Source organism: Bos mutus, chromosome 29 (genome assembly GCF_027580195.1).
Source record: "Bos mutus isolate GX-2022 chromosome 29, NWIPB_WYAK_1.1, whole genome shotgun sequence".
Lineage (NCBI taxonomy): Eukaryota > Metazoa > Chordata > Mammalia > Artiodactyla > Bovidae > Bos > Bos mutus.
In genome coordinates this window covers 11,392,243-11,419,937 of record NC_091645.1, presented here as the reverse complement: position 1 = coordinate 11,419,937, position 27,695 = coordinate 11,392,243, and the positions used below count along the sequence as shown (strand labels likewise).

The 27,695-nt window shown below is 41.6% G+C and overlaps 1 protein-coding gene across 7 annotated transcripts in view; it reads right to left on the bottom strand.

Annotated features, from left to right (window-relative positions):
* Positions 1-27,695, bottom strand: part of DLG2 (discs large MAGUK scaffold protein 2) — a 1,083,296-nt gene that overhangs the window by 38,647 nt on the left and 1,016,954 nt on the right. The gene's annotated exons all lie outside the window — the stretch shown is intronic.

The following is a 27,695-nucleotide window of genomic DNA, read 5'->3' as shown; positions in this document are numbered from 1 at the left end:
ATAGACTTACAACAGTCAGTCAATTCAGTCGCTCAGTCGTGTCCGACTCTTTGCAACCCCATGGACTGCAGTACACCAGGCCTCCCTGTCCATCACCAACTTGCAGACCTTACTCAAACTCATGTCCATTGAGTTGGTGATGCCATCCAACCATCTCATCCTTTGTTGTCCCCTTCTCCTGCTTTCAATCTTTCCCAGCATCAGGGTCTTTTCCAATGAGTCAGTTATTAGCGTCAGGTGGCCAAAATATTGGAGTTTCAGCTTCAGCATCAGTCCTTCCAATGGATATTCAGGACAGTTTTCCTTTAGGGTGGACTGGTTGGATCTCCTTGCAGTCTAGGGAACTCCTAGGGACTCTCAAGAGTCTTCTCCAACACCACAGTTCAAAAGCATTAATTCTTCAGTGTTCAGCTTTCTTTATAGCCCAACTCCCACATCCATAAATGACTACTGGAATAGTCATAGTTTCGACTAGACGGACCTTTGTTAGCAAGGTTAATGTCTCTGCTTTTTAATATGCTGTCTAGGTTGGTCATAACTTTTCTTCCAAGGAGTAAGTGTCTTTTAATTTCACGGCTGCAGTCACCATCTGCAGTGATTTTGGAGCCCCAAAATAAAGTCTCTCACTGTTTGCATTGTTTTCCCATCTGTTTGCCATGAAGTGATGGGACCGGATGCCATGATCTTAGTTTTCTGAATGTTGAGTTTTAAGCCCACTTTTTTACTCTTCTCATTCACTTTCATCCAGAGCCTCTTTGGTTCTCGATTTCTGCCATAAGGGTGGTGTCATCTGCGTATCTGAGGTTATTGATATTTCTCCCGGCAATCTTGATTTCACCTTGTGCTTCACCCAGTCTGGCATTTCTCATGATATACTCTGCATATAAGTTAAATAAGCAGGGTGACAATATACAGCCTTGATGTACTCCTTTCCTGATTTGGAACCAGTCTGTTGTTCCATGTCTAGTTCTAACTGTTGCTTCTTGATCTGCATACAGATTTCTCAGGAGGCAGGTCAGGTAGTCTGGTATTCCCATCTCTTTAAGAATTTTCCATAGTTTTTTGTGACCCATATAGTCAAAGGCTTTGGTGTAGTCAATAAAGCAGAAGTAGATGTTTTTCTGGAACTCTCCTGCTTTTTTGATGATCCAACGGATGTCAAAGAGATTAAATTAGTAATTTGAAAAATTATGCACAAAGAAAAGCCCAGACATAGGTGACTTACTGTTGAATTTTACTAAACATTTAAAAAATAATACATATCAAATTTTCACAGACACTTCCAAAAGACAGAACTCATTCTATGTGGCCACCATTACCAGACATCAAAATTAGAAAATATATCACAGTAAATGAAAACTATAAAGTAATACATCTTATAAGCATGTAACAACTTAGTATTTTATCAAATGGATTTACCAGGGGCTTCCTTGGCTTTCCTGGTGGCTCAGATGGTAAAGAATCTGCCTGCAATGCGGGAGACCTGGGTTTGAACCCTGAGTTGGGAAGATCCCCTGGAGAAGGAAATAGCAATCCACTCCAGCATTCTTTCCTGGAGAATTCCATGGACAGAGGAGCCGAGTGGGCTATAATAGTCCATGGGGTCACAAAGAGTCGGACATGACTGAGTAACTGATACACTCTCTCCCTGGTGGCTCAGTGATAAAGAATCCCCTACCTGCCAAGGTAGGGGACACGGGTTCGACCCCTGGTTGGGGAAGATCCCAGATGCCTCAGAGCAACTAAGCCCACGTGTCAACTACTGAGCCTGTGCTCTAGAGCCTGGGAGCTGCACTACGGATGCCTGAGCGCCCTAGAGCATGTGTGCTACAACAGGAGACGCCACAGCAGAGAAGCTTTTGCAACGCAACAAAGAGCAGCCCCACTCACTGTAACTGGAGAAGGCCTGTGCAGCAACGAAGACCCAGCACAGCCAAAAATAAATAAATGTTTTTTTAAAGACAAAGGATTTACCACACTTGACTTAAACATTCCTATATCATTGGACACTTCTGTAGTTTTCCATGTTTAAGTACTCTGTGTTGCAATGAACATAACCTTTTTTGTATTTTAAATTATTTCCTTGGGATAGATTTCTAGAAGTTGAATTATTGAGCTAAAAATTATGAATAGTTAAAAATTTTTGACACATTGCCAAACTGCTTTCAGAATGATTTGTACTAATTGACATCTCCTCTAGCAACCATTTATTCTTAATTTATAATTGGTTCCAATGATGTGTCCTGTCCACCTTTTCCCTCCCTTCTAACACCCTCTACACACTCCTAATTACCCCATTGCAATATAAGGCTTCCATGAAAAACTTACATTAAGTCTGTTAGCAAAGGGCAAGATTTATTTAATTATGTGTAAAGTGAACATTAATACATCTGACAACTGGGAAATTAAGTCCTGGCTTTTTATTATCAAATTCTCTGCTTGAAGAGTAACATTTCTAAGAGAAATTATTTGTCATAAATTAAAATCTGAAGCTATGAGACAATAAAAATTATTATAAAAAATGTACAATTCAGGGCATCATACCCAGAGACATACTGAAATAACTGGTCAAACTATTATTCCTGACTAGTTCATGATATTCAGGACTAATACTACTCTAATCAAATGAAAAGGAAGATTTTAATCTGTTTTTGTAGATGTGTGTGTGCTAAGTTGCTTCAGTCGTGTCTGACTCTTTGCGACCCTATGGATTGTAGCCTGCCAGGCTCCTCTGTCCATGGGATTTCCCAGGCAAGAATACTAGAGTGGGTTGCCATGCCCTCCTCCAGGGGATCTTCTTGACCCAGGGATCCAAGCCGCATCTCTTATGTCTCCTGCATTGGCAGTTGGTTCTTTACCATTAGTGCTGCCTGGGAAGCCCCAGTATTCTCTCAATCAGGGGCCTCCAACCCCAGGCTGAAGACTATGCTGCTCCCCATCGCTTGCATTACTTGCCGCACCCCATTGCTTGCATTACTGCCTGAACCAGCCCCCCAGCTCCCCAGCCCCTGGAAAAATTGTCTTCCACAAAAGCGGTCCTTGGTGCCAAAAAGGTTGGTGACCATCGCTCTATATGACCTGAAGACTCTTTCAAAGTGCTCCAAATTCCTTTTTTTTTTTTGCAAGGCTGGGGTAGGGAGGTTATCATTCAGAATATAGGGCTCTGGTGCTAGGTTTAGTATGAATCTACTTGCTAAGATTCAAAATATTCCAGCAGGGATAAGGATACGACTTCAAAATGGAAGAATCAAAGCATCAGAGAATCAGACATCGGAGATGCTGCTGTTGTACTGAGACGTCTACTACAAGCGAGGTTCTCCCACAGTCTGTCCTTGTCTTGCAAACTTAAAACTTTCCGTGGTCACTGGGCCATAGCCACAGTTGTTGGAAAAAATACACATGGCTTTCTTCAAGTTCATTGTATTAATAGCTGATGGAACCTTCACACTGCTGTCAGCTAGGAGGTCACTCATTCATTTATTCACTCACTTTGTTTATTAATAAATTTCTAGTTTTCATTATTCACTTTACTCATTAATACATTTATTTACTGAATGGCTAGGTCCTTCTATGTGCCAAGCCCTCTGCTGAGTCCTTAGCAATTTGGTCTTCATTTAAATAGATATTGGGAGGCTTGCCAGTTGGCACAGTGGTTAAGAATCTGCCTGCCAATGTAGGAGACAAGGGTTCGATTCCTCCATCTGGAAGATCCCCTGGAGGAGGAAATGGCAACCCACTCCAGTATTACTGACTGGAAAAATTCCATGAACAAAGAGCCTGGCAGGCTACAGTCCATGGGGTCACAAAAAGTCAGACACAATTGAGCATACAGGCACAGTAACTAGATATTGATATTTGTGACTAGTGTGAGAGATGATAACATTCAGTAACACATTCTGACAATGTATCATTTTCTTGGGCAATTTGTGCACCATTTGGTGTGGTAGATTCCACAGAAAATTGCCAAGCTATGTGAATCCAATTAGTTGCTTCATAATTCTAGAATAGTCCAGCATTTCATCACAAAATACTAACAGCTTTTGCAACAACCCATATGATCTGAAACCAAAACAAAACTAAGTAAAAAAAAAAAAAAAAACAACTAAAACTTTCATTCCCAACTTTATTCACTTTCAAGATAGTCTCATCAATGGGACACATTGGAATGATTTTTAAATTTTCATGTGTTAGAAAATTGGAGATCAGAATAGTTGAATGGATCAGATGTTGATCACACTGCTAATTTTTTGATTCTATGTTATTTTATTTTTGCCATTTCTTTCCTCTCTCCTGCTTTCTTCCTTTTCTTCCTATCCTTTGATTGCTACTTGCTATAACTCAACATTTGAAAGACAAAGATCATGGCATCTGGTCCCATCATTTCATGGCAAATAGAGGGAGAAACAATGGAAACAGTGACAGACTTTATTTTTTGGGCTCCAAAATCACTGTGGATGGTGACTGCAGCCATGAAATTAAAAGATACTTGCTCCTTGGAAGAAAAGCTATGACAAATCTAGACAGTGTATTAAAAAGCAGAGACATTACTTTGCCTACAAAGGTCCATATAGTCAAAGCTATGGTTTTTCCAGTAGTTATGTATGGATGTGAGAGCTAGACAAAGAAAAAGGCTGAGCGCCAAAGAACTGATGCCTTTGAATTGTGGCACTGGAGAAGATTCATTAGAGTCCCTTGGATGGCAAGGAGATCAAACCAGTCAATCCTAAAGGAACTCAACCCATGAATATTCATTGGAAGGACTGATGCTGAAGCTGAAGCTCCAATAATAAGGCCAGTTGATGTGAAGAGCTGACTCACTGGAAGAGACCCTGATGCTGGGAAAGACTGAGGGCAGAAGAGGATGACAGAGGATGAGATAGTTGGATGGCATGAGTTTGAGCAAACTCCAACAGACTGTGAAGGACAGGGAAGCCTGTTGTGCTGCAGTCCATGGGGTCACAAACAGTCGGACATGACTGAGTGACTGAACAACAACTCAAATGTTCTAGTCAAAGCCTGGAGGGCTAAGCCCACAAGATGCTGTTGTCAGCATGTAACTGGCCATAAGCAAGCACCAGCAGGAAAAGCTCAAGGAGTCACAGAGTGGGGGACACAACAGCTGACCCATGTTGTACAGGAAGAATGCCCTTCAGGAGCTAGGGAAGTCAACGCACATCCACTGGGAGCCGATGGTCAGCCTGAGGGGCAAGAGGAGACCTGAGTTTCTAGTGTGACTGGAAACTCACATCTCTGGGCCTGTTTCTCCATCTGTAGAACAAGGTGCGCAGACCAGCTGATTGCTGAGGTTTCTTTCACCTCTATCATTCACAGAATTTGAAACCTCGTTCAAGATCAAGTTCAAAAAGTTCCTCTTTTCTTCTTTCTATTTTCAGTTCAGTTCAGTTCAGTTGCTCATTCGTGTCCAACTCTTTTCGACCCCATGAATCACAGCACGCCAGGCCTCCCTGTCCATCACCAACTCCCAGAGTTCACTCAGACTCACGTCCATCAAGTCAGTGATGCCATCCAGCCATCTCATCCTCTGTCGTCCCCTTCTCCTGCCCCCAATCCCTCCCAGCATCAGAGTCTTCTCTAAATATATTGATAATTGAGGGGGGCGGGGGCGGTGGTTCTTCTATTCCTATGGGGTTTTTGTTGTTGTTGTTCTCTAAAATCTGGAGTTGGACAAAATAGCTGGTAACATCCTCACCTGAAGGAAATCTTGTCTTAATTATCTTTAATGAACTTATGTTAGGCTTATTCTCTGACTACTGTAGTCCTCTCCCTCCACATCACCCCGATTCACCCAGTTTGGAATTTGAGTTCTCTGGTTGACTTACTGAGGTTAGTTTTACGTTTCATCTTCAGCCTAACTCTGGAGGGATGAGGATACAGTCTTAGAGTTTTTTTTTGCACTTCCCATAGAGCCCCAGAGCAACGTCTGGAACAAAATCAGTAACAGAGACTTGCTATTGTGATGGCATTTTCTCTCTGAGGGGAGAGAGAATGCATACACACAGGGGAGGCACTTAGTACTTTCCACGGGCTAAACATTTAAAGTGCTTTCCACATACCGTCCACTCCTGCTTAGTGGCTACACATTGTGTCTACACTTTACACATAAGGAAACTGAGGTAGAGAGCGGTTGGTCACTTGCTCAACGTTCACACAGCTGTGAGTCATGAGCCAGGTTTCATGGCCATTGAGCCCTTAAGCACTATGCAACCCTGCCTATTGCACAGTGACTGCTTGCCAAGACTCCTAGTATGCATTATACCCTGCTTTCAGCTTACTGGCACTTGAGCCATTTCTGAGAACTTCTGCAGGCAACTTACTTTCTGCGGAGTTTTACACTTTATTTCTGAAACATAATCTCTGTTTCTTTATTCTTTTCAAATGGTTCATGCTTTCTGTGGTGCGTCCTTTGGGGTCAATGATAGCACTGAATGTCTTCTATTATTACGAAGTAATAGGCTTGCTTGCAGGGAGGATGCCATTCCTCAGTTTCATCTCCTCATTCCCAGGAATGCCAGTTTTTCTGCAACTTCCTCAAGGGCTCCTCTCCTTTTTGGTAATCCCCTGAGGCCAGTCTTCACTGGCTGATTCCACTCATCTACCCTGAAGGTGATGTGATGTCATGAGGCCAGAGAAGCTGTAAGCTGTTACCCTTACCTGTGTGAGAAGACCCTCACTCAAATCACTATATCGATTTACACCAACAGAAAGTAACAGCCCTTGTTTTTAATGCTGTCTAAGCACTTCTGTTATTCATCTTTCATGGACCTTTCCTGAGAAGGCTTTCCTAACTACTCCAGGTCTCTTTATCTTAGGCAGTTACATCCCCTTATTCCTGCATCAAATACAAGCTGGGCACATGTATATACCAGGTGCTGAGCTAGGAACTGGAGCTGCAATAAACGCTCAAGGACCTCACCATTCAGTGACACCGAGAGATTCATAACTTACAGTACAACGTGACAGTGTGTGCAGGGTACCAAAGAGGCATGGGGAAGGCAGACTGGCTCTGCTGTGGAAGACAGCAAGAACTGAACTGTGAACTAGATGCTGAAGAACAGATCAGCAGTCACCACGTGGAACAGAAAGGGTGGGGAGGTTACTCCTCCAGCAAAAGGAGTGAGGCAGAGTTCTGGACTGTCCTCCGGTAAGCTTGAGGTGTGCGCGCTCAGTCATGTCTGACTCTGCGGCCCTATGGGCTGTAGCCCCCAGGCTCCTCTGTCCATGGGATTCTCCAGGCAAGAATACTGGAGTGGGCTGCCATGCCCTCCTCCAGGGGATCTTCCTGACCAGGGATGGAACCTGGGTCTCCTGCACTGCAGGCGGATTCTTTTACCGTTGAACTACCTGGGGAAGCCCCTAACTCAAGGTGTGTCTTTCTCCAAACAAACTCATTGATAATAATAATAGCAGCTGAAATTTATTGAGCTTTTCCTCTGTGCCTTTGTCAGTATACATCTTGTCAAACATTTTGTACTAATTATCTCACTGAATCCTCCCCACAATTCCATCACACACACACACACACACCCCTCTGCCTGTACTCTTATACATATACAAATGGGAAAACTGAGGCTTAGAGAGGTGACATCATTTGCCTAGCTGGTAAGCGACAGAACTGGATTCAAATCCAGTTCTCTGACTCCAGAGCCAAAATGTCACTACGAGTTTGTTTCCTGTTTGTACTTTTCCAGTCGGAGGGCACAGTGATTGCCCAAGCAGTGCTGGCTGACGGAAGACTTGGTTGACAGCTAGTTGACCATGGCAGGGGGATCTACACTGTGTCCTATTGCAGGTAGGAAGGGAGGGGCCAATGACTTCATTTCACAATCTGGTTTCTCTCACAATCTTGTTTATTGTTTGGAGGCATGTGACGCTACAGGGCGAGGTCAGCACAAGTAGAGACTCCTGGGTATTTGTGCAGTGAGGAATGTGCATGGGGAAGAGGTAAGAGCCCAGTGCTGGTGTCAGATGGGCCCAGGCACACCCCGTCTCCGCTGGACACGTTTTGTTTTCAAGAGTCTTCTTTGCTAACACGTTTGATCCAACTCACTGGCTGGGTGACCTTGCAGCAAGTTGTTGAAACTTTCTAAGATTTATTTGGCTTCCCTGGTGGCTCAGTTGGTAAAGAATCTGCCTGCAATGCAGGAGATGCAGGAGACATGGGCTCGAGCCTTGGATCAAGAAGATCCCTCGGAGGAGGAAATGGCAACCCACTTCAGTATTCTTGCCTGGAGAATCCCGTGGACAGAGGAGCCTAGCAGGCCATAGTCCATGGGGTCACAAGAGTCAGATATGATTTAGTGACTAATCCACCATCAAGATTTATTTTCCTTTTCTGTACCATGTCTCCTTCCCACCACCATCATTATCATCACCACCAGTGGTGACACAGGAGGCTCAGAGAGGTAATCTGCTTTGTTCATGGAGCTTACTTTCTAGTGGCAGACTATAGGCAAGTAGTCAGGCTACACTTGCTATGAAAACTCCGAGGAGAGACTCCTGGCTCCTGGTCCTCCTATTCAATGAGCTTAGGAAAGTCACTGTCCCTCACTGAGGAGCAGCGTCTTCTTCTGTCAGTCAGGGAGATCAATAGGATGATCTTGAAGGTCCTTTATGCCATGATGATTTTTCCTCTTCTTCCTCCTGCCTGTTCCCCTCCTTTTCTTCCCTCCTTCAACCAGAGACGTACTCAGCTTCATACCCTCTTGGATGATGACCGAGCTTCAGGAACTGATGGTTTGCTCTTTGTCTCTCACGAAGATGTCACCTCCAGACCCACAGCATGAGATCACGTGCAGCACTTCAGTGTCAGGAGCGATTGCGGGCACACCATCAGTAGAGTACAATAATAAAGTCTTTGTGAAACTGTGCTTGATAGAATAATTCTCACTTCATGCTTGAATGGAAGGAGGGGTAGCTCATCAAAGGAGACAGATCCATTATAGTGGAGGCTGCAGGACGCTCGGTCTGTAGCCCCAGTTTTTAGTAGGGCGAGTCACAGGGAATCTGGCCCTGTGGTGGGAGAGTGGAAAGGTGGTTTGTGTCTTAGAGCTTTTGTCCAGCCCTCACTGCACTTTCCATCTTCACATTTCCTTTGCAGTGCAGTTCATATGCTATATGCTAGCAGACCATGTTTTCTGACACGTGGAGCTCATCAGAGAAGCGGATTGTGGCTCTAATGTGAGATGTGAGTGGCCTAAGGGTTTCTCAATGGTTCATTATTTGGGGAGAGAAAAAAATCGAACACTGCTTGCTAACCTTTGAATAGCAGCTGATAAAAGTACAGATTTTTTCACTTGGCTAAGATTTGAATTCCTCTCAGGTTTTAGAGGGCAGAGATTAAAACCATGAAAACATATAAACACACCTCAAGGGAATAAAATACTTTCAAACCCCCAGCATTTCCGTTTAAGAATAATCTCTTCCCCTCTCCCTCCCTCCCCCTCCTTTGCTCTCTCTCTCTTTATTATACACACACAGACCCCATTCCTATTCATGTTCATGTCACAGCCCAGCAGGTTCACTGTTATTTCTGTACTAGACACCAGGGATCTCTGAGTGAGTCTGTCACTATAATTGATTGTCACTTTAAAGCCAAATGGAACGTTTCTCGAGCGTGGGGAGGAATTTTCCCCCTAAATATCCACCAGGAACTTTGCCATCATCCTGAATCCCTTCCTTGTGGAGTTCTGTCATATTTTTCTCCATCCCTCCTGCGACTGTCCTGGTTCAAGTGGAGGTACCTTTGTACCTTGTCTGGACACACGGTTCATGGAACAGGTGTGCTTCACTTGTGAGAAAATACACATTCATCACTCAGCACAGTGCCTAGGAAACAGCATCTAATAAATAACAGTATTAATCTTTACTCATTCTCAACCCTCATTTCAGAGGCCGAAGAGCGCATATTCTAGTAGAAGATGTGACATTCGACAGCAATATCCATTACTGAAGGTTTCAAAGGAGTGGCATGCTAATGCCCCCACCACGGGCTGCTGCAGTGGTAAATGCAACCAGGCACATATGGGCTGGGGACTTCCCAGGTGGCGCTAGCGGTAAAGAACCCATCTGCCAATGCAAGTGACGTAAGAGATGTGGGTTCGATTCCTGGGTCAAGAAGATCCCCTGGAGGAGGGCATGGTAACCCACTGCAGTGTTCTTGCCTGGAGAATTCCCATGGACAGAGGAGCCTGGCAGGCTACAGTCCATAGGGTCGCAGAGTCGGACAGGACTGAAGTGACTTAGTACGCACATACGCATATATAGCCATGGTGAGTGCTCAACAAATAATTATTTTTATACCACAAGCTCGTATTGATTTTGCCAAACATTATATTCAAGGCTCCAATGGCAAAATGCCTGGTGTAAACTAGAAACGGCACTCCCCCCCCCCACCCCCCCCCACCCCCAGGGAAGTGGAACTGCATTCACTCACTGTCTCAGGCTGGCTCCTGCTGAACGGTAGGTGGGATGAGCTTCACCGCCCACCCCCACCCCGATGTGTGTCCCTTCAGGAAAAATGTGGCTGTAACCAATCCTGGGAACACAAAATAAGGAGCTCACAGTTCACACAAATCGTTAGCACACTGTTATAACTCCTGTGATGGAGTTATTTACAACAAGCGAGGCCGCTGGAGGGGCTGGAGAAGGCTCGGGGGCACCATTTCAGTTGGGGTTTCATGGAGAAGGAGATTGTCACGTGGAGAAACAGCAAGACTCAGTTTGGGCGGATGCCCAACAGGGGGCGCAAGGCCGCCTCTTCTCTCACCCTTGCCCAGTTCTGTAGGGCTGAGGAATTACGGTAACAAGTTTTGTGGACAGAGTGGAGGTTTTGAGCAGAGGGTGGAACTCAGTGAAATGGCAGGAAAGACAGAGAGCTCGCCTGCCCTGGGCGCCTCTCAGTACACGTGATACTTCTGAAGGCTTACTTCTACTGAAGAAATAATTGAGCACGAAATGCACAGTACACATTTTTCTGCAGAAATCACATATAGAGTCAAGAAACCATTCTTTTGTCATTTAATCAACCACTTCAAGTATTTGGTTTATAAATTCTGCAGAAGAAATTTGCGGTTGACAGGGAAGTCACAAAATCTACCCATCAAAGTCTTACGCACTTTGGTCATTATTAAATGAAAAGGAAAAACAAAACAAAACAAAAGGCTTATTCCTTGGTTTTCTCAGCCCACAGCTGAATAAAAATAGCACAGTTCAACTCAGATAGGGGCTGGGCAGAGGTGCTGCCCCAGGAACACACGCAGACGGCGCTGGGAAGTACGGCGGAGTGCCGCAGAGGGGGGCAGGCAAGGAGAACCATACGGTTTGGATTCAAACAGGGAAGGCACCTGTAGTATGATGAATGAGGTATGTAACTATTCATTCGACAACTCCCAAGGGGTCAGAGCGAGGAGTTGGGACCTCCGCAGTGGTTTTTTTCGGTGAGTGTAGTGGTGAGAGAATTGAGTCTCCACCTGTGGTACCCAGCATGTAATGACAACTCAAACCTCCATGGAATGTTTACGCTGTGGGTGAAGATTTAATAGTACTGAGATATCATCAATCACCTTTATGCTGTGATTTTGAACTTTGTTGCTGTAATATATATCAATGCTAAATAAATAAGACATTTAATTTGTAAATTTATTTTACCTATAGATGATAAGAGCTATAAGGATAAGATATTTGTACTTAACTTATGCTTACATAGATTTAGGGAACATCATCATGAAGGCTTTAGTCAATACTTCAGGGTTGGGCAGGACAAGAGGGATTATTTTCTTTTAAAAAAGGCACCTAAGGTAGGTTTCACCTCATAGGATTTTTGGGAAGTTTTAATGAGAAAAATTCTTATAATCTATTTTGCAAAATTTCTTGGGTTATAAATAACCTTCAGCAAATGCTCGTTATACAGTTATCACATTTTAGAAATACTGATCAAGTCAAATCCTTTATTTACCAAATGTGAAATTTGCCTGTTACTGAGAAGGTGGTAAACACTGAAATTCTGCCTGCTCTTGAGGATCAGCTGGAGGGAAAACTCCTTACCTTTTACAGAGCAATGATCGCATTGAGTAGCAATCATAAATTCATGTACTTATTTTCTGACTGTAATCTGGGCTTGTGTCCCAGCATGTCACCTCCACAACGGCCTGTGGGCATGGGAGGTGTTCACAGAACAGTCTCCACAAACGAGGAGTGACAGGCGCTATCATTCACGTCAGACACGTGCTCCACATTCATTAAGGCGTTAATTCTTTGTGACAGGTGAGTACAAGCCAATTATAGAGAGAAATGGTGGCTTCTCAGGGCCTTCCAAGAACAACCATTCACATCAAAAATGCCTGAACACTAGTTTCAACAAGTGGTAACAAAATCTTTACAAATATTCATGAAGTTGTCAAAACATGAAAGGCAAACAGCACTCTGCAAGCTTTTTGCTTCTTTTCAAGTGAGGTAGGCTCTAACTCAGACTGACAAGTGCTTGCAATAAATTTGAGAAAGCTCTCACTTGGTAGCTGGGTCAGCCAAATTGCCCAGAACTCAGTAAATGAATGGTAACAGTTTGCTTTACATCTTATCACTACCAACAAATAGAGGGTGCTTCCCTGAGCTTCCTCATGGGTACCTATGTATACCAAACACCTTTGCTTCATGGAAAGAGGAACTTTTCTCCCTTTACTTTTTTTTTTTTTGCCAGTTAATATTTAATTTTAATAATACTTGCTATTCTTGAGCGTTCAGCAGTGCACAAAGTGAATGTTTACACACATTGTGAACACATGCTTTAAATAAGTCTCCCTTTACTCTTAATGGACCCCAAGTGCACAGAATTTGATAGATCATAATCTTCGGCCATGGTATGCTTTTCATTGTTTCATACCTTCAAGGTAAGCGGGAGATTCATGGCACTTATTACATTATGATAGATAACAAGTGGGCTACACATAGATTTTTCTTAAAGTGTAATTTTTATTTGAATAAACAGTCTTCATACTCTGTCTCTTTTTGTTTGTTTATCTGACATCTTAATGAAGCAAGTTTACTAGACCCCTCTGACTAGCCCATTTTACAGAGAACTATATATTTTCAGGGAAACCCCAGTCCTTCCCAGATGATGTTTGCCAAGAGCAAACAAAGGCTCATGCATCTTTGTTTCCTTCAAACCCTAGCACAGTGGGGATATGAAAGACACCTTGTAAACCTTTTCTAAATAACTGAAATGATCTTCATGTGCCTCCAAAGGATAGCACTTTGGAGGCTGTGTGACTATAGACACGTCACTTAATCCTGTCTCCTTATCTATGACATGAATAACGTATCAAAGATTCTGCAAATATGAAGATTTACTACTAGTATCCATGAAGAGGGCTTCCCTGGCAGCTCAGACGGTAAAGAATCCCCTGTAATACTGGAGATCTGGGTTTGATCCCTGGATCGGGAAGATCTCCTGGAAAAGGGAAAGGCAACCCACTCCAGTATTCTTGCCTGAGAAATCCCATGGAGGAACCTAGTGGGCCACAGACCATGGGGTCGCAAAGAGTTAGACACAACTGAGCGACTAACACTTTTACTTTCATCCATGAAGAATTTCTTAAAAAAAAAAAAAAACAAAACCTCAAATGCATTTATTATTTGGGCAAAAAGCATGACAAAATATTTATATAACATGATTCAGTGTAAAAAATATCAATTTAGTTTTCTTCTCTTTCATTTATCCTCTGTTGCTATAGCTATTATTATGATTTGTTTTCAGGACTATTATGGATATTAATTTTTACATATGGAAAGTAGAACTTTCATAGTAGAATTAAGTGAAGAAAGAGAGTTTTTTTTGGGGGAGGGGGGTTGTTTGTTTTGTTTGCTTTTCTCTTTATACCCAATTGTTGTTTTATTTTCTTACCTTGAGAAGGTAACATTTTTGTAAGAGCAAATAATAAAATCATCATCGTAACAAATGCCTCCAGGATAAAAGTCTAGACTTAAGGAATATATTTGTAATTATTTGTGTGTGTATGCTTGTGTGTGCTCAGTCATGTCTGACTCTTTGCAACCCCATGGACTGTAGCATGCCAGGCTCCTCTGTTCATGGGATTTTCCAAGAAAGTATATTGGAGTGGGTTGCCATTTCCTCCTCCACGGGATCTTCTCAACCCAGAGATCGATTCTGTGTCTCCCACATTGGCAGGCGTTTTCTTTATCACTGCGCCACCTGGGAAGACCTGTAATTATTTGGTATGTGGAAAAAAATGCTTCATGAAGGATTTCTTAATCCCAGAGGAGCAGATTTATTACACCACCTTTCTGCTTTTAACCTGGCAATCAGTCTAAAATTGGTTTCATTTTTTTTCCAAAAAGTTTATTTTAGTGACAGTTTTATTGAATCTGCCCTGGGTTGGTTTTCAGCTCAATTAAGTGGTTATTTCGGTATCATGCATAAACTGCTGATTTCTAAGGGCACAATAGCAATTGTTTGTGCCAAAGATTTGTGTTGGAAGGGAAGGCTACCGTGTTGAGGTGGGGTGTAGGGAGATGTTGGCTTGAAGCTGGGCCTAAAAGCATATACGTGAGTTAAATTTCTAGTCTCCATTCCCCCAAGTTCATGTTCCCTTCCACTGTCACCCTCGTGGGCACAGTTACTTTGCATGATTTGCCTTTACCCCTGTCTCCACCAATCAGTAACTCATTTGGGATCCTCCATATGTTCACAGATGACAGTTTCAACATTCTCTGCTAACCACTGTTGCCATCTGTGACCTTCTGTCAGTGTGAGGCCTCTGTGACCTGAGTCCTTCCAGCAACCTCCCCCAAGGTGCCCCGTGATTCTATTCTCTCCTCCCAGGTACCCACCACTCATCCCCCAGGCAATGAGTCAATGTCTTTATTCACAAACAAATCCTGTCACTATTCTGTCCAAATAGCCTTTAAAGGTGTCCCAGAGCCTGAAGAACAGCCTCCTTGAAATTTTTAAAGGAATGCCCTCTAATCTGGGGGTCCAACTACATTTCCAACCTTACTCCCCCACTGCTCCACTGTCTGTAGTCTATGATCCAATCAAACATAGAGTTGGTTGTCACATATCCTTCACTACTTTACTTTTGCTTCTACTATTTCATAAATGTAAAAACCACACTTATTCTGAAAGTGAAAGTCGCTCCGTTGTGTCCGACTCTTTGCAACCCCATGGAATATAGTCCATGAAATTCTCCAGGCCAGAATACTGGAGTGGGTAGCCTTTCCCTTCTCCAAGGGATCTTCCCAAACCAGGGATTGAATCCAGGTCTCCTGCATTGCAGGTGGATTCTTTACGAGCTGAGCCACAAGGGAAGCCCAAGAATACTGGAGCGGGTAGCCTATCCCTTCTCCAAGGGATCTTCCCAAACCAGGGATCAAATCCAGGTCTCCTACACTGCAGGTGGATTCTTTACTAACTGAGCTATGAAGGAAGCCAACACTTATTCTACAGTTGCTGAAATCTTACTCAGCATCTAAAATGCTACCTTTTCTTGGAACCATTTCTTAATTGTTTACACTCAGATTGGTCCTCCTTTTCCTCTGAATCTCCATTAAGGCTCTTTCCATCTCTTACTAAACTTTTTCACCTTATGCTATATTGTTGTGTGTGTGTGTATGTGTCTGTGTTCTAGAAAGTAAGTTCTGGGATGACAGAGGTGGGGCCCTACTTTACCTGTGTCCCCAACTCAGTGGTCAAAGCAGTTTCCTGTACATAAGGGATAATTAAAACCTATTTATTGAAATGAAGGAAATAACACTCAGATTAAGAGAACTTTTCTTTAAAAGCAAAAATAAGTTGTTCAGTTCTCCATGTACAAACTACAATAAAAACATGTAGGCTGTATCTTCTAATTCATATACCATTTCTCCCAATATATCACCCTCTTTATTCTCACTGTTCACTACTTATTGCTTAAGAGTCATGAACTATTTAAGCCTTAAATAAATCATATTCCCTGCCTTCAAGGAACCTGCAATCGACTTTCTAGATTTTATTATAGCTAAAACGTCAAAGTCTCAGAAGGAGAAGCTACTAGATCCAGACCACATAGCTAAGAACACAATCCAAGAGAGCCTAAGTTCAGTGACTATTTCTTAAATAAAAGGGCAAAGTAATTAGGTATTTTTAAATGAATATTAGGAACATACTGGAAGCTGCTGTTGAAACTTTTCAGACATTACGTGATCTGCCATTAAGAAAAAGACTTTCTACCCACATATAAACATAGTATACAGTTGAAAAGAGACAAGATATATTATTTTTGCTTGCTGAGATTCTGGCTGTAATTACTACAGTGAGGAAGTCAGATGACTGTACAGTAGCTTCCACATCTTTATCTTTCAGTATTGATGTTTTAGTTTTTGGAGAGTTAAAAGGTTTTGCATGGTGAAACATACAAGCTCTAAGATGTGACTCTGGGTTTTTACCTTAAAGAGTCAGGTTAAAGGAAACCCTGCAGTGAATTAGAATTGATTCATGAATAACCCCCCCCCCCTCCCCAAGCAGAAATGGTTTCGAGCCAAATTTTCAGAATTAATAGCAGGAAGAAAATTGAACAAAAGCTTAGTGTTTTCATCTGATGAAACTGTACTTGTTATTTATATAACCACAAATTATACATCTCTTATTTATATTTCTTTAGCCTTAGCATCAATAATTAAATAGATAGAATTAGCTATGCTAATAACATCTAGAATTCATTCATACATAAAAATGCTTTGGGGCTTCCCTAGTAGCTCAGCTGGTAAACAATCCGCCTGCAATGCAGGTGACCCCAGTTTGATTCTTGGGGTGGGAAGATCTGCTGGAGAAGGGATAGGCTACCCACTCCAGTATTCTTGGTCTTCCATGGTGGCTCAGCTGGTAAAGAATCTGCCTGCAGTGTGGGAGACCTGGATTCAGACCCTGGGTTGGGAAGATCCCCTTGAGAAGGGAAAGTCTTTACCCACTTCAGTATTCTGGCCTGGAGAATTCCATGGATTGTATGTATAGTCCATGGAGTCGCAAAAAGCCAGACACGATGCAGTGACTTTTACTTTCACTAAAATGCCTTGAGGAATCAATTATTCTATTCTGCTTATGTAATACATCATCACACAAGGCCCAATGCTGCCATTTACTAGCTCTGTGAGCTTGGGTAAGTTGTTTACCCTTTCTAAACTTCAGTTATCTCATCTGTGAGATGGGCATGTTAAGAATTTTTCTATGGAGCAAATGAGCAAAGCCTATAAAAAGAAACTAGAAGAACATAAGGCAGTCTATGGGTGTTCAGAGTAATTGGTGTACTGAATAGAACATGGCAGTTCTCCAATGCAACAAGCACTGATCGAGTCTGTTCTAAAATTTTCCACAGGTAATTATACAATATGGTAGAGAACTCAGAAACAATCCTGATTTTCAGCCAATGGCAGGGACAGGAGTGGAGGACAGTCTGCTGCCAACTCCACCTTTCTGCCCAATATAAAGTCAGCAAGCACACAGTCAAAAAACACCCCTGTGCCAACAGGTGTAGGGCAAGGTTGTGCCAACTCTCCCTTCCTTTCTGTACACAGCACGGTGTGTGTATGCATGGCCGGGAGGGAGACTGACTAATATTTCTAGGTACTTAACATATATTATTTCTTTTAATATGATTTCTATTTTTATGTATCTGGTGATTGAAGCTTAGATATATTACGATAACTCTGATAGAAACTGACTATTCTGTGTGATACCAAACCATTTCCCTACACCTGTGTATCTCAAATTTTAGCAAGTCTATGGAATTTTCCCAGGAGTTTGGTAAAAAGCAATTTTCCTGACTCTCCATCCCTAGAGATTCTTTTTTATTTTTTACATTTCAAAAGTATGATAACACATTTACACAAGACTTGGAAAATACAGAATAAAGTTACATGGAGTTTCACTCTATTACAATTATTTTTTAAGTAGATAAACTAAGATTTTTAGTTGGAGTTTCAACATAAAACTCTCAAAAATTAACTGAATATACAGAGAAGTAGAAGGATATAGTAGACCTGAAAAGCACCATGAACCAATTCAACATAATTAAGATTTATACAATTTTCACACAACAATAGGATACAAATTCTATTCAAGTTCCTGTAGACTAGAAACTTCTATCCCTAGAGATTCTGAGTCCACAGGGCTGGGTTTGAGGTTTGGCATCCATTTTTAAGTCTCAGCTGATGCTGATGTAGGTGCCCTAGGCTTTTTTTCTGCTAAATATTTCCTGGTCTCTTCTTTCCTTTCTGTTGCTACTCTGTGGTTCTAGTTCAGGCTGTCTCCATCTCACCCATTATTAAAACAGACTCCAACTGTCTAGGGTTGCCTCCTTTTGGAAATTTATTCCAAAATAAATTGAGTGACCTGCTAAAGTTCTAATCTAACCTTTCTAAAATCCTCCAAAGCCTCTCCACTGCCCTCTGGGTTAGATCTGAGTCCCGACTTCCTCTTGGACTTCCTGGCTGACACCTGTAACTTTGTGCTTAAGCTCCTGTATTTGTCACACAAAGCTTCTTTGGCTTCCCTGCACACAATGGGCTGCCTCCTGTCTTTAGATGCCTTCCCCTCAGCTTCCATGAGTTTTTCTATCCTTTTACACTAGATTCTATTGATCCTTCAAGGCTCAGTTGGGGCATTATCTCCACTGAGAACTTGCCTGCGCACTTCAAGAGAGGCTTAAGTATTCCAGATCTGAGTTCAAATAGTAGCTTGACCTCACTTCCCATTCAGAGCTTAGAAGATTCTATTTGTCATGTGCTTACATGTTTATCTCTGCAGAATATAGGGCTTCTCAGGTGGCTCAGTGGTATTCACGCCCATGCAGTAGCCGCAGGAGATGCGGGTTCCATCTCTGGGTGGGGAAGGTCCCCTGGAGGAGGGCATGGCAACCCACTCCAGTATTCTTGCCTGGAAAATCCCATGGACAGAGGAGCCTGGCAGGCTACAATCCATGGGGTTGCAGTCAGACACGACTGAGGCGACTGAGCACCTGCAGAATATTTTGATTCCTACAGGCTAGAACCCTGTCCTACTCATGGTGTACTTTCATTGCCTAAATTGGTACGTGGCACCCAGTATAGCCTCAACAAATATCTGTTAAACTAAAGCCTAAAACACTGAAAACTAAAATCATCAGAGAGGAGAAAATGCCATGAGCAAGTGAATTTATTATATTTCAATTTACCATATTCCTTCCAACATTCCTGAAGTGAAAGTGTTAGCCTAATATAATCAGGCAGGGAAAATAACATTGGATTTCAAAGTATTTTGAAAGATTTACAACTTTTGTACCTTTTTCCTCCTGGGGATGAGGTTGATCAAACATATTCAAGAGTCAACATATACAAAACCAAAGTGTTTTAAAAATATAATTAAGGTAAAAGAACTGAACAAACTAAAACATATTGTAAAAATGAATATGCATACATGTGTAGTGGACAGATTTTATCAGTTGTAAATTATACTAAATTTGGTAACATAAGGTTGTAGATTAACTTGGTTGGTTGAACAATGGTAGTTTTTGGAGCTAGGAGGGAGGTGACCCAAGGGCATATAAGGAACATGACTTATTCTCCATCCCATTCCCCACACTAGTAGTTTCCTCATTAATAACTTGACAAATAAATACCCTATGGGCAATAAGTAAAAGCATGTGTATTTATTCACTAAAAAATGTTCGTTGAGTTCAGCTTCAAGGTTGAGAGAGGGACCCTCCTTACATATATCAGAGAATGAAACTCGACTGTAGGCCCCTCTGAGAGCCACCTGCAGAAAAGCCATTTGTGTATCTTTAATCAGAGAATCACATGGCTCTCAGTGGACATGGGAGCTCAAGGTCTGGACAAATGTGATGATCACATTCAAAGGAAAATGTAGGGAGTTGGCATCTCTTCCCAGACTGGGCTGGTCTGGTGAGATGGCAGAATTTCTGGGACACAACCCTGTTTTGGTTCTTTACATAAAAATGTTAGCCTGGTTAAACCACCCTGCATGCAGTACAGGGAAAGAATCAGAGGAGGAAGACCAGTGCCAAGAAGTCCAACCGGGAAACTGACAGACGGCCTGGAGGAGGGGAGTGATAATGAACAACTCGAGGGGCAGCCGGTATTGAGTCTATGAACTTTGAGGGGAAATGTCGCCTTCCCAAAAGCAAGTATGAGGCGGTATGCTTCTCCTTTCACCCCACCTCTCTGAATCCCTAGGTCACTGTGGACATCTGAGCTCTTCCCTGGGCTCTGGCCATCCAAAAGCTATCTCTATTAAGGAGTTTCCCCATTTTTCGAGAGTAGAAATGACTTTTCCCTTGAAACTCAAAATATCACTTTGAAGCTGCTACAAAAGCAATCCTCATAACTCATCCTGGTGAAACAAACATAATTCCTACATTGCTGACAAAACACTGTCAGGTCACTTTTCTGATACACGATTTGATGGCAGGCTCTGCTACTAACTCTGTGTGCTCCAGAAAAATGATTCTTAGTTTCTTCATCTGTAAATGACATATTAGGACCCAATGACTGTATGGAAATTTCCAAGAGGGTATGAAACAGAACTTAAACTTCTTAATGCCAGCTCCAGTTTGATTCAGGGAGATTGCCAGGATTCTGTCACCAATAGTTCCATCTTTGCCCCTACCCCTCTCTACTGAATATTTCGAACTATGATTCCGGAGAAGACTCTTGAGAGTCCCTTGGACTGCAAGGAGATCAAACCAGTCAATCCTTAAGGAAATCAACCCTAAATATTCATTGGAAGGACTCACTGGAAAAAGCTCTGATGCTGGGAAAGATTGAGGGCAGGAGAAGGGGCAACAGAGGAGAATATGGTTGGATGGCATCATCGACACAGTGGCCATGAGCTTGAGCAAACTCTGGGACATAGTGATGAACAGGGAAGCCTGGTGTGCTGCAGTCCATGGGGTCACAAAGAGTCAACATGACTTAGAGACTGAATAACAACAACAACAACTCATCTCTCCCAGTCAACATCCCCTCTGAAAAGGAGCTCAAGGCTTTAGAAAAGGACACAGAATATTAGGTCAGATGTCCAAGGATGATGGTCCTCTTCGATCTCTTCAGCCACACTCTTCTCCTTTCCTTTCTTCACTGTTTTACATTCAGATTTTCAGAATCTCACACCCAGAATACTGCTTTAGTTATCTCAATATTTCCCACCGCTGGTCTCTCTCCCCTCCAATCTGTCATTCCCATGGTTGACAGACTGATCTCTTGGAAACCTACTTTTGATCATTCACTTACCTTTCCTCTAAACAGGGTGGAAGGAGAAGCCAGTATGTGTCTGGTAGACATTGTGCTAGGGGCCCAAAGATGAGTAAGTTTGGAGGTCTGCGTGGGAGTGATGTTTGGGCAGCAGTTTAGGTACATTAAGGGTGGAAAATCAGAGAAAATCACTAGGTTGGGTCTGGTCACAACCATTAAAATTCTTCACTGTCTACAGGATGAAGTACAAGTTTCCTGGAAAATATAAGGCACTATAACTGACTTGAGTCACTCTGCAGTTCTGAGGCCTTTCATTCTTCACTAACTGCTTCCTGCAATGGAAGCAACCATGTTCTACTTCCTATGTGTCCTGTATCCTATTCCTCTGCCACTGCCCATCCCTTGAAAACTTTACTAATCCTTCAAGGCTCCCCAATTCAAATTCCTCCAGCTTCCAAGCCAGAATCAAGTTCAGAGGAGCCTGAACTTCGGAGCAAGTTTCCCACCCCTCCTGTTTGGTATGAATTACTTCCTCTCTGGGGGGACCCATTCTCTTCCCCAGTAGCCCTGCTCCTTTCGGGCAGCGACCTGACTAACTCATCTTGGTCCACGCCGCCCAGAAAGCTGCCCTGTATAGGCAACAATACCTTTGTTGTTGTTGTTTAGCTGCTGAGTCATGCCTGACTCATCGCAACTCCGTGGACTGTAACCGGCCAGGCTCCTCTGTCCATGGGATTTCCCAGGCAAGAATACTGTGGTGGGTTGCTGTTTCCTTCTCCAGGGTATCTTCCCAATCCAGGGAACAAACTCATATCTCCTGCATTGGCAGGCAGATTCTTTATCACTGAGCCACCTGGGAAGCCCATATAGGCACCTAATAAAGGTTTATTAAATAACTGAATAAACATGTTTTCTAAGACTTCATTTTACTCTGGTAGACCACAACAGAGAAAAGTGTGCGGACTCCACGCTCCCTTTGGAAGAGTTCTCATACACAAAGATGCACTTCATCGAGAAATCAGCTTTCGCCTTTCAGAATTTAAGTTTTTGTCCAAATTAGTTTTTGACAAAGCTAAACCCAATTCAATTTATTTCTTCATTTTGCTTAAAATGCACAAGTGTGACATGGTCTTAATAAGGGAGAGAGTTATGCTATAGTAAATGGATTAAGGATTTTGGAATCAATTAGACATGAGTTCAGATTTCTTCACCTCACCAAGCCTCAGTTTATTCAAATCTATAAAGGGAATAAATGATGTCCCTTCAAGTTTTGCTGTGGTGATTAAGAGATATAGATGTAAGTTGTCTAGGTTTTTACAATGGTACTCCTACTATTGACACTTCGAATAACAGACATCTCTAACTTCTGTTTCATACCTGCCAGTGGATAAAGGACTAGTCATTTATTTGTAGCCTATCTTATTTTAGAAAGGATTTACAATGCAAAGAGGACCCTTATAATTGCACATTGCTGATATTTAGTAAGAGTGTTAATAATAATTCTTTTATATTCTTTCAGACATGTATTTTCCTTCCTTAAATTATTGAGATTTTAAAATAAAAATTAAACAAAACAGCATAAATCACTAAATACCACTGACTTTTCAATGTAAAAAGAGCTTGATTCTGAAGACTAAATGTCTCAGTAAATAACAGAATGGCTGACTAGAAAATTGATAAAAAGTTAGAACAGTTAAAGAAATTAAGGTGGTGATTAAGTTTTCACCAGAGGCTAGTTTGAACAGAGATGCATTAGAAATTTAACTGACATTCTCAGGAAAGCTTGGGTGCACTGAGATCTGGGGAACTGAGGTGGTTCTCAAGCAGATCTATTCAAACTGATGGCCACTTTGAGCCCGGTTATGGGTAAGCTGGAATTATCTGGATTACCGTCACAATGGTCCTCTTGTTGTTCCATGTGTAGACACAGACCTCATGAAGACACGTGGTATTTCATTTGCAGCAAATGGGCATTTAGGAATGGAGAGCCTCAGATTTCCTCATGGATACTCTCCAAACTCAGTAAGCTTCAAAGCTCATAGCCAGACTTTCCACACAAACTTCCCAACCTTCCAGATCTTCCTGGTCAGCCCCACTAGCCAAAACTCCCATCACACCATCCTCACCATCCATCTGGAGTCTCTGATCTGCAAGGTCTTACTCCAAAATGCCTACACTTTCCACCTTCACGTTCGTGCTATTTCCTATGTGTGGTAAACTCTTACTCAAACTTCAAAATCTCACTCAAATAGTACCTTCTCTTTATAGCCTTCTCCCTTATCCAAGTCATAATTAGTGGCTCTCTCCTTCTTCTGACTTTCAAGAAAAGAAAGGATAGTATGAAGAAATGAGAAAGGCAAATGTTCTACTGTCAAACTAAATTGAATTTAAACCTGACTTTTGTACTTACTGTGTGATCTTAGGTAAATTAGTTAATCTTCCTGAGGCACAATCTCCTGGTATTTAAAACAGAGATTGATTCGCTAAATTTGGGCTTCCCAGGTGGCAATAGTGGTAAAGAATCCACCTGCTAATGCAGGAAAAGCAAGAGACAGGAGTTCTCTGGGTTGGGAAGATCCTCTGGAGGAGGAAGTGGCAACCCACTCCAGTATTCTTGCCTGGAAAATCCCATGGACAGAGGAGCCTGGTGGGCTACAGTCCATGGGCCTGCAAAGAGTAGGACACAACTAAGCGACTAAGCGTGTGCGCGTGCACACACACACACACACACACACACACAGGGATCATCAGTCATATTGTGTTGCCATTGTTTGCTTGCTTATATATCTTTTCTGTGAGCTCTGAAGTAGGAAAGACTTTGTCTTTTTAATCATCCGGCTGCCCCACGAGGCACCTAGCCTAGTACCTAATGTTTTGTAGAACTCAATTTTCAAACATTAATGAATGTTTAATTATTCATTCATAATTCCTATATTCATAATTCCTCTATTCATAATTGAGGAAAAGTAACTCAAGCACTCTAAGTTCTTCTTTTATGAAGTGCTCTCTAGTCATTCCCACATCCATGAAGTCAAATCCCCATAGCTCTTGTACACACTATTAATAAGGCTCTTGTCACAGCCCATTTTACACATACTAATTGATTCTAAGATCCTCCAGGGCAGTGGCCACAGCTTTCACTCTGTTTAAAAAACTTTTTTAAAAAATGCTTTGGCCACACCATATGGCATGTGGGTTCTTAGTTAGCCCACCAGGTATCAAACACGTGCCTCTTGCATTGGAAGCGTGGAGTCCCAACCACTGGACTGCCAGAGAAGTCCCCCCATGGCTTTCACTCTGAATTCCCAACAATTCACAATGTTCTGTCGATACCAACTAATGATAATGTTACTTAAATATCCCATCCTCTTCCTCATTTCAAATAGTTTTCCTTTTCAGTTTATGCTGCATTTACCCCTGGGTTTCAGAGAGTGAGGCCTCTGTAACAATGACTAATTTCTGTAGTTTTTGTCCAAGGCTCAAAGTGAGTGGCATCTCCTGACTTTCTTAACTCTCCATTGGAGAGTGGGTCTGTCCTTTCTTCAGTCTTAATTGTCTTATCTTTCTCTTATTGTCCTTTATGTTCTACTTCAGGATGAGAATCTTCTCATTGATGTACTATTTTTGTGGGGACTTGTAAAACTGTGGTTTATTGTTTCTTAATTAATAGGCTCATGGAGAATTACTGCTGGAAGGCACCTTAAAAATCACTGAATCCAGGGATCTCAAGCAGAGAACAATTCCCAATAGTGTGTTAGGTGCTGAGATCATATATGGCCTCAGAATCATTTTCAACACATTTTCTAGTTAGAGACATCAATTCATCAGTGTACATAGGAGGTGAAACTTCTTTGACATCCCTGATATAGTTCAAAGCCGCTACTTTGCTAATGACGTCCAAAGAGCAGTGATGACTCAGTAATAAACTGACACCAGAACTCAGGTACCTGATTCTCATGACTTTCAGTTCAGGGTTTCCCTTTCCACGTGATCACTGCTTCTCCTTCAACAGCCACTCAAGTCCTAGGGTTTATATTCTATTCGTTGGCTCGTACCTAATCATATTCAACAGTATGATTAAAAAAACACAACACACAAGTTTTGTCCTTATTAAAAAGGCATCTGGGCTCTCACTGATGGTATAAGCTCTTAAGGGGAAGGGCCTGTGCTACCTTTGTATCTTTCACAAGTTCTAATCCTGTGTCTGGCACATGGTAGGTATTCAATGAAAATTCTTTGATATATACCCAACTATATATATGAACCAAACAGGAAATCTATCCTAAAATTCTCACCAAGAATCACTGAAAAACCTTACCCCTTTGTATGGAGACAGTATTTGTTTGAAAGATTTCCATGCATGATGACATATTCCCTCACTATTTTTTAGAATGACATCATGTTTAAATAAATTCCCTTTCACCAGAATGTATTAGGGGAATGAAAATCATTATGTCAATGACTAGGCTGCCCAGTGAAACTTCTGCTTAAAAATACAAAGGGCAGTGTTGTGGTTTAGGGCTCAAAAGTCCTGAGAAATGATAGCTTTTCTTTTTGCTTTCATGGTGACAAATGTTGACCTAAATTTGTGGTTCTGCGTGATGCTCACAAGTCAAAAATGTTAGGACAGCAAAGTAAAGGAAAGGATATGAAGAGAAAGAGAATGGGAAAGCAGAAGGTGGGGAAAGGTATTTTACAATACAGCAATATGATTCTTGTATTATCACTTAAAAATAGATTAACAAAAACTTTACAACCCACAACTTACATCATACAACAGGAAAGATTAAATGCTTTCCCCTTAAGGTCAGGAACAGAACAGTTAGCTACTTTCATACAAACTATACAGGAAGTTCTAGCCAAGGCAATCAGTTATGATAAAGAAATAAAAGTCACCTAGATTTAAAAAAAAGAAGTAAAACTCTCTTTTTACATATAATATGACCTTGTAGATAGAAAATCCTGAGGAATCCACCAAAAGCTATTACAATTAATAAATGGATTCAGCAAGGTAGCAAGGTATAAGGTTGATATACACAATAATTACATTTCTATATACTTGCATGAACTTGCAATGAACTATCAAAAAATAAAACTAAGAAAACAATTCATGTGCAAAAGAATGAAATTACAATCCTACTTCATATCATACACAATAACTGATGCAAAATGGATCAACCTAAATGTAACAGCTAAAAGTATAAGACTCAGAAGAAAATATGGACGTCTTCATGGCCTTGGTTTTTTAGATATAATACCAAAGAAAGTAGCAAAAGAAAAAATAGGTAAATTGAACTCTATCAAAATCAAAAAATTTTGTACACCAAAAGACATTCTGAAGGGAGACAACTCATAGAATGGGAGAAAATATTTGGAAAATGTATATTTAATAAGAGATTAATATTTGGAATATTCAAAGAACTTCTACAGCTCAGCAACAACAAAGGAATGTCATTTTAAAAATGAGCAAAGGACCTGAAAAGACACTTCTCCAAAGAAGATATATAACTGGTCAATAAGCACATGAAAAGATGTTTAATACCAATGGTAATTAGGGAAATAAAAAACCACAACCACAATGAGATACCACTTCACACCAAACAGGAGGACTATAAGCAGAAAGACATAGAATAACAAGCGCTGGCAAGGATGGAGAGAAACTGGAACCCTCAAACACTGACGGTGAGAATGCGGAATGTTACAGTCGCCTTGGAAACAGTCTGGCAGTTCCCCAGAATGTTAAACACAGAGTTATCATATGACCCAGGAATTCCACTCCTAAGTACATGCCCAATGGAAGTAAGAGTATATTTCTATATAAAAATCCATACACAAATGTTGATAGCAGCCATTATTCATAATTGCCCACAAATTTCCACCAACTGCTTCATGGATACATTTAGATGAGTATATCCATACAATGGAATATTGTTGGGCAATGAAAAGAAAAGAAGTGCTTCTATAGGCTACAACATAGAGGCACTTTGAGAACCTTATGTAAAGTGAAAGAAGCAGTCACAGAAGACCACACAGTACGTAACGCCACTTGTATGACCTATACAGAACAGGCGAACCTGTGGAGACAGAGTAGATCAGTGGTCCCCTAGGGCTAGGTCAGAGGGCTGGGGAGAGGGGAGTGACTGCTGCCGGGTCTCTTTGTGGGGTGAGGAAATATTCTAAAGTTGACTATGGTGATGGTTGCATAACCCTAAATTTCATTTGTTAATTTTCTTCTTTTCTATGTCTGTCACAACAATCCATGTATTCACTTAGATGATCCATCTGTATATTTCCATGACCACTGTCCTGATTTATAATGTGTAAAGGATTAGATATATCTTATGATGAGCAGGCATCTTTTATAGAATCTAGCCTTTGAAAATGTTTTTTTTTTTTTTAAAGAAAAAAGTTAGAGAAATAAAAATACCCAAACTATCTTT